This window comes from Vigna umbellata, chromosome 10 (assembly GCF_029865625.1).
Source record: "Vigna umbellata cultivar VRB3 chromosome 10, Vumbellata_1.0, whole genome shotgun sequence".
Classification (NCBI taxonomy): domain Eukaryota; kingdom Viridiplantae; phylum Streptophyta; class Magnoliopsida; order Fabales; family Fabaceae; genus Vigna; species Vigna umbellata.
In genome coordinates this window covers 3280728-3294382 of record NC_142174.1, presented here as the reverse complement: position 1 = coordinate 3294382, position 13655 = coordinate 3280728, and the positions used below count along the sequence as shown (strand labels likewise).

At 38.7% G+C, this 13655-nt stretch overlaps 1 pseudogene; it reads right to left on the bottom strand.

Moving 5' to 3' along the window:
• Positions 1 to 1314, bottom strand: LOC148191660 (aspartic proteinase CDR1 pseudogene; annotated as a pseudogene).
• Positions 1315 to 13655: the final 12341 nt, after the last annotated feature.

Sequence of the window (13655 nt, the reverse complement as noted above, 5' to 3'; positions counted from 1 at the left end):
CTATAACTCGGAGGTACAATCTGTGTTGAGAAAGGTGACTGTGTTTTGTTGTGTGTCATAGCTAACCAAGATGTCCTGCTGTGCCAAATTCCCAAAAATGGCTTGAAAACCTGAACGGAAAGCCAAACATATGACAGTTTCCCTGACCTTGATAAAGGTGTTTACAGAATACAATTTCACAGCTCCACCACCTTTAAAATGTGCAAACACTGTTGGTATATGATATTCTTCACCAGCTGTAATTTCGTAGCACAACCTCAAACCTTTTAGTGGGCTATTAGTACGAGGTAAATTAACTGCATTTACCATTTCTCCTTCCAAACTTGAGTAAACCTCATCTGGCAAATAAGTGATCGCTGCCCCTGAGTCAAGAAAGATGTTTCCATATTCAATATCTCCGGGAAACTCTATTCTCTTGCTTCCCACACTGATTGCTTCCATCACCACGAAGTACATGGATGGCCGTACTTTGTTTATGATTAAAGGGGTTGAAACGGCACCTTCAACAACCTCACCAAGATCTCCAAAATGGAGATTACTAGGTTTTGCATTTCCTTCATACATTGGCGTCAAACAATAGGAAAACGTTCCACCTGTTTTAGGTTTTAACTGACCTGCAAGTGAGAGAGGTCCGTTTCCAAGGCCAACTATGCCAGAGCTTTGCTTACCAAAGATTCCAACGTTATTGTGTCCACATCCAATCACAGTTTTGGGAAATGCTACAGGAACATTTTTAGTACTGGAAGTTAGAGTAATGGTGTCCCAACTGAAATCTCCTTCTGAAGATGATCCATCACCGTAGGTCGCTTTATATGCACAGTGTTTTCTATTGTTAAAATTGCAAAAAGAATTTGTCCCACTCAGACATTCAGCAGCAACACAAGGGATACTACTGTATGTCCTTGAAGTTGAAGGATCAAATATGGGCCTGTCTTGTTTGTAACAGTTTTCACAAGGTTGACATTGCATCCAAATAAAGCTGGCACCAGTATCAACTATACCAAGGATTTGGACGGGTGGAGTTCCAACTGAATAGTTCACCAGGTATTCTCCTGAAACTGGTGTTACAGTGCCCTCGACATCGTTTGAGTCTAGTTTGAAGTAATTAGCACGATGGATGGAACGAAGAATGGCATTTTCAATTCGTTGGAAATGAGTTTCCGTGGGACGATAAAATGGTGATTTTGGTGAATCACGGTGGATCATCTCCACACTGAAACTGCTTTTAAGGGCTTTTGAGAAGGAAATGTTTTGAAGAAATATCAAGACTATGAGAAAAGATGAATAACGTACAACCATTGTCATCATGTACATGCGTAAGATTAGTTGATAAACAAACAACCGCTTCAAATGGATTTGTAATTGTTGTTGCCTTCTTATACAGTGACTGTGAAATTATCTGCAATAAATTTTATCAGTATTTACTACCTTATATCTGATATATTCTTGATCAGCATCAGCACCCATTTTTTACTATACATTTAGTCTTGATTTCAATAATTAATGAAAAATTTAACTTCTTGCAAAAATTCTTCCATGTTCTGATATGTTTCCAAGCTCGGTGCAGATGAAGGAAAAACCTAAACATTTATTATATATACCTTTATTGGAGATCTTGTGAACCAAAAGTAATATTAAAAGAATATCATGTTTATATTAGTAGGTGAAATTCAATTTGAACAACCTAACAATTTATTATATATGTATATACATATATATATTCCTTTTATGGTTGATGACATTTGTAGTAATAATTGCTTGCAACATTTTTTTGTTAATATAACACATATTCCTATTGTTAAAATATATAGTGTTTTAATTTGAAACGGTATGTATGAAAAAAGAATTATATAAAAATTTACTATTAATCTTAAATATGGATTACACACAGAATAAGCATTATAATTAACATGTATTGCTTTTTCCGCCATTTGTAGTAATTGAAAAACTCTGTCGAATGTTTTACTGACAAATATTAATTAGTCCTTAAAATTAATATTTTAGAAATATTTCTTTCTATGATATATGGCCAAGAGTGTTTCTTAAAAAGATTGAGTTTACAAATATATAAGAAAATTTCCTAATAGATTAATTTGATGGATTTTAATATATGAGAGGGTATGAAATTGTTGGTGTTCGATAGGAATATTAATAATAATAAAATATGAGTCAAATTCATAATATATATATATATATGACTTGTAATAAAAAAAATTAAAATAACTGATTTATAAAAAAAATTTCAATTTTCTTATTTTTAATCAATCTATATGTTAGACTTATATTGGATTCTTAATAGCATCATAACATACTTTATCTTTATGGAAGAGTTCTGATGCATCAAATAATTTTGATTCCTGGATAAAATAAGTTACAACTCTCTTTTTTTTATTTGTTTTTTTTAACAAGACATATGTCTTGGGCTATTTGATCAACCAATATCATATTTTTTTTTCTTCGATTTTCTGACCAATCGAATCTAAAATGTTGATTAAAATTTTAAAACTTTCACTTCTTTTACCTTGTTTTTGATATATTTCGATTGTAAAATCAATATTTATCGTTAAAAATCATCGTTGTCGTTTTTCTTTTTCTAACCGATGTGATGTGTGTATCAATGTAAACAAATTTTTTATTTTTTATTTTACTTCTTTTGCATCTTTTTAGTTTATATATTAGTTTATATATCGCATGAATTTAAAAATAAAGTATAAGTTTTTATGTTTATTTGTTTGTGTTTGGGTTAATATTTATAAACACGATTTTAATGAGAAAGAAAATCTTAGAGAAATATATATGTAAAACTTAAACTTTTTTTTTATATATTTATGAGATTTTATTTATTTGTTATAGTTTTGTTTAGAAAGTTGTTTCGAAGTTTTATCACGGATTTTATTATTGAGAATTTATAATGTCTTTTTTTTATGAAAACATATTTTATTTAAAACTTCTATCTCTTTATTTCCAAGTTTTATTTAGGAAAGTGACATATATCATTTTGTTTTGTTTTATGCATTTTATTAATCAACTTCGTCGGTAAAGTGAGTATTTTTAGTAATATTATTAAGATAAAACGTTATAATAAAAGGTTGTCACATTTCTCATCTTGTTTTATAAGATTTGGAAACCATTGTAAATATCAGTTTATCATTATAGTATTTTAAAAGGATAATAAATCAATCTAATTATTTTTAGTAATTACAAAATAGATTAGGTACAACCAACCTGCCTTAACCTATTTCTTTTGGGGGTTGAGCTTCTTATTTGGAATTTTGTAACCCATCCTTTATCAAATAGGATTTTTGGAACAAAATTTTAAAATAAGATTTTTGAAATAAAATTTTAAAATGGAATTTCTAAATCAAACTTTTTAGAATATATGAAATATATTTTGGAATGAAATTTTCATAACAGAATTTTCAAAAGAAACTTTATATATTTGAGCTATTTTTCAAAATGAACTCTTCAAAACTTAAAAATGCATTCTAAAACATAATTTTCTGAACATTGTTTTCCAAAACGCTTTTGAAATCAAATTTCTAGAACGAGCTTCTTTTTTTTCTAAACAAGTTCTCTATACCTTTCAAAGAGTGCAGTGCTGAAAGAAGGCGAGATCACGGTAATACAAGTGGTAACATGGTATAATGAAAAAGAGGATATATATTTTAATTTGGTACAATTGGAATGTGTGCATATAGTAATCATCAAGGTGCATGAAGAAAACGCTATGTTAAGCCCGTCTAAATAAAATGTGATTGATGAGTTATGAAAAAATTTGTGACAGTTAAACTAAAGGGTGTTACTCCCTCCACCAGCATCCCTTCTCCCTCCACCTCCCCACAAATTTTGTAATGACAAAATTGCTCTTTTAATTTGTAAACTTTTTACTTTTAATCTTATTTTTTTACCAAACCCTACATCCCTCATTGTTACTCTCTCACGCACAGTCCCACTCCCTAGCCACACGCAGGCGTGCACATACACACCCGTACACGCACACAAACACGCACACGCATGCACACGCACGTACACGCACACACACACACACAAACGCACACACACACACGCATTCACACATACACACCCCCACATACACCCACACAAACCCACACCAACACCCACACACATACACACACACGCATCCATATACACGCACACGCACACACCAACACACACACACGCACAGACACACACACACCCACTCCCACCCATACCCACCCTTATCCACACCCAACAACCCACCCACACACACACGAATACACGTACATGCACACCCACACACACGCACAGACACACACACCCACACCCATCCACACACCCAACCACCCACCCACACACACGCACAGACACACACACCCACCCACACACACACACGAACACACGTACATGCACACCCACACACATACACAATCACACACACACGCACACACACTCACACACACACACATACACACACCACACACACACGCGCACGCGCACACACACATACACACACAGATACACACACACGCACACACATACACACACACCCACACACAACCACACCCACCCCCCTCCCCCCCACACACACACGCAGGCACAAAATCACACACACACACGCACATGCATAGACGCACATACATCCACCCTCATTCACACACACCCACACACACACATACACACGCAGACATACGCATACACACGCACACACACCCATCCTCATCCACATACACCCACACACGCAAACCCACGCGCACACACACACATGCCCACACAAACAACACACACACGTGCGCGCATATACACACCAACCCACACCCACCCTCACCCTCACACCCACCCATAAACACACACACACGCACGCACACACACCCACACACAAGCACACCCACCCATAAAGACACACATACACACGCAGACATAAACACACAAACACCTACCCTAACTTATAAACCCACCCACCTTCCCACCACACACCCACCCTAACCCACAAACCCACCCACCTTTCCACCACATACCCACACCGACACTCATCCTCACGCATACACACCCACACACATACACACACAGACACACGCACACGCACACACACAATTGCACACACACATGCACACGCATACATACACACACAAGCAAACGTACACACCCACACACGCACACGCACACGCACACACACGCACACACACACACACATACACACACACGCACATGCACAGACGCACACATAACCACCCTCATCCACACACACCTAAACACACACAAACACACGCACACATACTCACTCTCATCCACATACACCCACACACCCACACACCCACCCACCCATACACACAAAGGCATGCACACGCACACACACACACACACCCACACATGCATACGCACACACAAACAAACACACACACATACACCCACCTTCCCACCCATCCACACACACATCTACCCATCCACACACACAAACACACACACACTCGTACAAACAAATACGCACGCGCACACATGCACACCCACACTCACACGCGCACTCACACTCACACACATAGAGAGACACACCTCCACACACACATACACACACACACCCCCACAAGCACACACACACACACCCACACGCACACAACACACACACACCCACACATGCATACGCATACACACACAAACACACACACACATCTTCCCACCCACCCACACACACACACCCACTCACGCACACGGAGTCACACACACACGCACACGCACAGGCTCACACACTCGCACGCACACACACACACACACCTACCCAACCACACACATAGAAACACACACACACATGCACACAAACACACCCACACACACAAACTCACGCTCACACCCACCCACCCTGAAACACACGCAGACACACGCACATGCACACACACACATGCACATGCTCCCACACACACAAAGACACACCCGCGCACACGCACACCCACCCACATACACACACAGACACATGCACACGCACACGCACATGCACACGCACACACACGAAGACATACACACACACAAACATACACATACACACGTAGACACACACAGACAAACACACACACGCACATCCACACACCCTCTTCCACAGACACCCACACACACACACACGCACATGCACACACGCACACACACACACCCTCATCCATACACACACACTCTCATCCATACACACCCACCTACCTTCCCACCCACACACACATACACCCACACACACGTACACACATTCAACCACACCGAACCACAAACGCACACAGGCACGCACGCACACACGGGCACGGACACACACACACACACACTCACACACACCGACACCCACACCCACACCTACCCTAACCCACACACACCCACACCTACCCTAACCCACACACACCCACACACTCACCCACCTTTCCACCCACCTACACACACCTACCCACACACATAGCCACATGCACACAGACAAATACACACACATATACGCACAAACTTACACAAGCACACACGCACACACACACAAGAACACACACATACAAAAACACGCACACACACACATGCATACACATACACACACAAACACACACACCCACCTTCTCACCCACCCCCACACACACCCACACAGACAAACACGCACACACGTAGACAGACAGACACACACACCCCCAAACACGCACACACACACACACACACACTCACACACATGGAGTCACACACACACGCACACGCACACGCACCCACACACACACATAAACACACACACACACACCTACCCAACCTTACATAGACGCACACACATACGCACACACACATACACACACCCTCACGCGCACACCCACACACCCATAAACAGACACACACGCACACCCATACACACACCTGCTCCTACGCACACAAACACACACCCACGCACGAACACACCCACCCACATACACACACAGGGACACGCATGCGCACACACACACGCACTCACACTCACACACACGCAAACCCACACACACACGCACACTTACACACAAACACCCACACACAACCACAAACCCACAAACACACATACACACACAAACACACATAGACACACACACGCACATGCACACATGCACACACACTCACCCTCTTCCATACACACCCACACACACACATGCACACACGCACACCCTCATCCATACATACCCACTCACCCACCTACCTTCCCACCCACACACACATACACCCACGCACAAACACACATAACCACACCCAACCACACACACACACATGTACACACACACATAGGCACGCACACGCACACACACACACACACACACCGACACCGACACCTACACCTATCCTAACCCACACCCACCCACCCACTTTTCCACCCACCCACACACACCTACCCAAACACACAGGCACACGTTAACACACACACATACACACACACACATGCACAGACACATACACACACACACACACACACACCCACACATGCAAACGCATACACACACAAACACACACACACACACACCCACCTTCCCACCCACCCACACACACATACACACCCACCCGTACAGACAAACACGCACACACACACCCCCATACACATTCACGCACACGGAGTCACACACACACACATGCACACGCTCACACACGCGTACGCACCCATACACACACACAAACACACACACACACTCACACACCTACCCAACCACACACAACCACACACAAACACAAACCCACAGACACACACATACACACGCAGACACACACACACACAGACACACACACACACACCCACCCTCTTCCATACACACCCACACACACATACACACACGCACACCCTCATCCATACATACCCACTCACCCACCCACCGTCCCACCCACAAACACATACACCCACGCACACACGCAGACACACACATACATCCACAAACACACCCACCCGTACAGACAAACACGCACACACACACCCACACACACATTCACGCACACAGAGTCACACACACACGCACATGCACACGCTCACACACGCGCACGCACCCACACACACACAGACCTTCCCACACACCTACCCAACCACACACACCGACACACACACACACACACACACACAGTTCCACACACACACTCACCCACAAACACACACAGACACACGCACACAAACACACACCCACGCACACACACACACACACCCACGTACACACACAGACACACGCACACGCACAAACACACACACTCACACACACGCACACGCATACATGCACGCACACATACACACACACAAACACACACCCACACACACACATACACACGCAAACACACACAGACACACAGACACGCACGTGCAAAAACACACACACCCACCCTCTTCCAAACACACACACACACGCACATGCACACACGCGCACACACACACACCCTCATCCATACACACCCACTCACCCACCGACCTTCCCACCCACACACACATACACCCATGCACACACACACGCACACGCACACGCGCACACACACAACCTCACTCACACACACAGGCACGCACACACACAGGCACACACACACACACAACCACACCCACACACACACAGGCACAGGCACACACACACACACACAGGGCACGCACACACACACACACACACCGACACCCACACTTACACCTACCCTAACCCACACACACCCACACACCCACCCACACACACCTACCCACACACACAGGCACACGCACACACACACACTCACACATACGCACACATATACACACACACACACATGCGCAAGCACACACAACCGTCCGTACACACACAAACACACACACACAAACACCCACACGCACGCACACCCATACTCACGCACACCCACACACACACACGCCCACACACACATACTGACACACATACTCACACATGCACACTCACATAGACACACCCCCACACACACATACGTGCACACACACACACACACACACACCCACACACGCACATGCACACCCACACACGCATACGCACACATTACACATACACATACACCCACCTTCCCACCCACCCACACACACAGACACAGAGACACACACACACACCCCCGCACACACACGCACACACACATACACACACACCCACAGACGCACACCCATACACGCACACACACACCCACTCTCACACACGCACACGCACACGCACACACACTTAAATACTTTAATTCATGTGAAGAATATAATAATGCTTTTCTATGTCTAAGAAAAGATTGTGATGAGTATTTATTCAAAGACACCCAAAAAGAATATTTGAAAATTTGTAAAAATGATGTTTTTTTTTTTAATTTACTAAAATTATTTTAAAAATATTGCTTAGATAGATAAGTTGTGTTCGGAAGTACGAATCTATATATACAAATAGTCTAAGGTATAATTTCATATTGTTTTTAAATGGATCAAGTGAAACTTGTAAAAAGAACTTCACTTCTTTGTTTTATTAAAATAGTATTATAAGTATACCTTCACTTTTTTATTTGTTTGAGAACTTCACATTTTTTTAATTAAAGTGTTTGAATTTAATGAAAAAAACTAAACTAAAAAAAATACAACTTTTTAACCTACCTAGTTCAAAATAAAACCAAGTAGTATCTTAATGTATATATACTTTTTCATTGCAAAATATACTTAATTTTTTCAAAACATTAACCTATTTTAATAAATTTCCAAAACAAAAACATTACATCCCTTTCATAAATCTTCCTAAAATCTTATGATTGTGGGGGTCTATGCTTTGTTATCGGAATTCCGAACCGACACTTAGCAAAAGAATCTTTGCATATCATAGCATGAATGAGGGGTCCTCTTGAAGAAAACTAGGTCATCTTTCTTAGCATTTTTCATCACTTCTCCATACAAATAAAAGGCATTAAATTGGACAGCAACACAATCCGAATCATGGAATGCACAAGCAACTTTCCCATGCCACCCATGCTACAAATTCTTATCCAATTCAATCATTCTCCAAACAATTCAAAGTCATATATTTTATAACAAAAATTAATAAACAAAGATCACTGTTGGATGTTTTCTTTTAGGTTGTTGTAAACTTCATTCCACTTATTGAATGTAGTTAATTCTGAATTATGGACACCTGGTCAGAAGATATTAATGGCAATCTTAGTGGTTTATATAACCTAGTAAACAGGATTGTGAGAGATTGTAAATAGAGACAACTTCTCTTTTCTGAATTAAAAATATTGAGTATATCACATCTAAATGGTAAGTTTTTTTTTGAGAATAATGAAGAATAATAATTAAGATAATAACACTACTGTAAAAGCAAATATGTATGTACCATCTTATAAGATCTTAGTGACGATTCTGAATTTTATTTTCATATTAATGTGTATATTATTAGGGTTTATTGTTAATGGGAAAATAATATAATATAATCAATATATCAGATAAAATTCTCTTAACTTGTTAGAATATATGAGAAATTTTTTTAACATGTAACAAATGAATAACAATAATAAATAATCAAAAGTCACGTATTAAAAATCACAAAGCCATATATTAAAGACACCAAAGTTTTTAGTGTGAAAAATTCCTCAATTCAAAAGTAGAACCATGTGTTGCGAACCTAGCAAAGTTTCGGCTCAATCCAATAGTGAATGAAGCTATTATCATTTTATCGAGACTATAGAGTGAAAAATTTTACATAATTGTTTTTTCTCTTTTTTTCTCTCCAAGCTGAATTTTTGCTCTCTATGTATAAACATATACCCTCTCTAATATGACTTCGGAGCCTCCTCACTTAATTTGAGTGAGTCAAAGATGTGTTGACCACAATGTTGGACTTTTTGGCATATTTGGGAGTCCAAACCCAACACATCTCCCACCTCACAACTATGCGGAGGTGACTATCAATCTGATGATCTCACAACCAGTCTTAAACTTTTGTCTCAGAAAATCCTTAGTCATCATATCAACACCATTCTCATCTGTACGAACCTTTTGCAGTTCCAACAACTTAGCATCTAAAACATCACGTATCTAATGATACATCACATTAATATGTTTGGATCTAGAATGGAAAGTTGAATTCTTACAAAGATGGATAACACTTTGACTATTAAGAAACAACGGATAATTATCCTACACAAAACCAAGATCATACAATAATTTCCTCAATCATAGCAACTCCTTGCATGCTTTAATATAGCAATGAACTTTGCCTTTACAGTAGACAATGTTATACACCTCTACAATCTTGATTGCCTAGCCATAATTCCCCTTGAATACTTAATCAAGTAACCCAAAGTGGACCTCTTGGAATCAATGTCTCCAGTCATATGTGAGTCGATGTAACACATCAAAGTAAGTTTATCACCTTCAAAACAAAGCTTCAAACCAATAGTACCACAAAGATACCTCAAAATACACTTCATATCATTCCAATGTTCTTTACATGAATTTGACAAAAAACGATTGACTATATAACAACATGTGCAATATCAGGTCTTGTACATACCATTGCATATATCAAACTATCCATCGCAGATGCATAAGGAACTCTGGTCATATATGTCTTCTTAGCTTCATTTGAATGACTATATTTAACACTTAGATTAAAATGAGTAGCAAGAGGAGTACTCACAACTTTAACATTTTCCATTTGGAATCTCTACAACACAACTTTAGCAAGAGGAGTACTCACAACTTTAGCACAATTATGATGGATGACATTTTCACCACAGTGAGAATATCTCATTAAAATCAACACCTTTTTTCTGTCTAAAGCCTTTCACCACTAATTTGGCCTTGTATCTTGGAAATGTAGAATTTGAATCTTGGAAATCCACCTGGTTTCCAAAGCCTTTTTTCCCTTAAGCAATTTTACTAAGTTATAAGTGTGACTATCATGCAAAGATTTCATCTTATCTTGCGTTGCATTCAACAACTATTGTTTTTTCTTCAATATCCAAAGCTTCTTCAAAACATTCAGGTTTTCCACCATCAGTCAAAGTTACTACTCATTTGAAGGATACCCGAAAGATGGTTTTCTCAACCTCTCGAACCTTCAGGTAGGGACTTGTGGTAATTCAAGTATATCACCAAGATCATTTTCATACCCCCATTGAGCATCAACAATCGAAACCTCTACTCTATTTTCAACTTGTTGATCATTAACATCAACATATTTCTCATCATCTTGAACTTTTTAGTCACAATATTATCTAGATTGTGAACTGATAATCGCATTGGATTACTGTCAGCGAGCTTATAATCCTTCTCAGGTGTAGCCTTCTACACCTTGTTGATGTCTTTAATGGTTTGATCTTTCATGAAATGCACATCATGACTTCTTACTTCCTTTCTTTAAGATCATACAACATGTAGCTAAATTTATCATGACCATAATCAATGAAGATACATTGCCTTGTCTTTGCGTTTAACTTGAATCTTTCATCCTTTGGAACATAAACAAATGCCCTGCAACCAAAGACACGTGGTGATCATAGCCAACATTCTTATCAAACCAACTTTTGTCTAACACCTCAATATTCAAACCAATTGGAGGACTAAGATTAATAACATGCACCACTGAAACCAATTTTAGTTCTTAAATTATTATATGATTTCAGATTTTATTCTTATCTCAAAATTTGACCATGTTAGGTCTCTATACTTAATGCATGAATGTAATCATTTTCGTCCAATGGCATTAACTGGTTTTTGACATGACAAACGAAAAATCATTTTGGATGCAGTCTACAAGTTTCCTTTCTATCAATGTTTTAAAATGTCAAAGTGATAAAACAATTTAGTGATAAAGTTGGAAGGGAGGGTGGAAGAGATTAAACTCTCCCGCTAACAATTTGAGTTATAAGATTGATTTAAAGAGTTTGAAAAGAAGGGTGATAGAGGTTGTGCATTTAATTCTCCCTGTTAATAAAATACTAACAACTAACATTATCCATAAAAAAAATCAAATTTTGAGATAGAGACAAAAACCAAAATAAAAAAAAAACATAGTTAACGTTATAAATCATTTATTCCTATTTAATATAATGGCATTTATTTGTTCTTAAATTTTTTATTTTTATTTTTTTGAAAAAAAAACTTGGAATCTCCATTAATTCTTTTACAATTTAATCAAATTCTCTTAAGAAATATTCAATATAAAGCTTTCAACCTTGAATCAAACACATCCTTTATCATTGTAATAATGCTACCACTTGTGCTTACTATATCATAAGCTACTTCTAACCAGGGTTTTTCTCTTTTGTCACTATTTTTATCCAAGTTATTAGAAGATGCATCGTAATTGTTAAAGTTTTGATGGTATATTGAATTGCCTCAGAGAACTTAATGGTGAAAAAAAAAATACTCTAGGTTAACCTCTAAAGATAATGCAACTTTTTTTTTTAGAAAAGCTTCAATAATATCAAACTTATATATAGGTTAAGGATTTATGTTACATGTAAGAGTCGAATTATTCTTAAAATAATCATAAGAAACTTATTCATTATTCTTCTACTTTTTCAATTTTTAATATGATAGTAGCAAAAAGTAATTTGTTAAAATCGAGAATTATATGTATAAGTTTTTTCCTCCAAAAATGGCTTTTTTTTTTGTCTATATATTTGTTTAATAATATTTTTTAAAATAAATTTATCTAATTGATTTTCTAAGAAAAAGAGAAAAATAAAAAGAAAATATATTTTTAATAAATTAATACATTGTT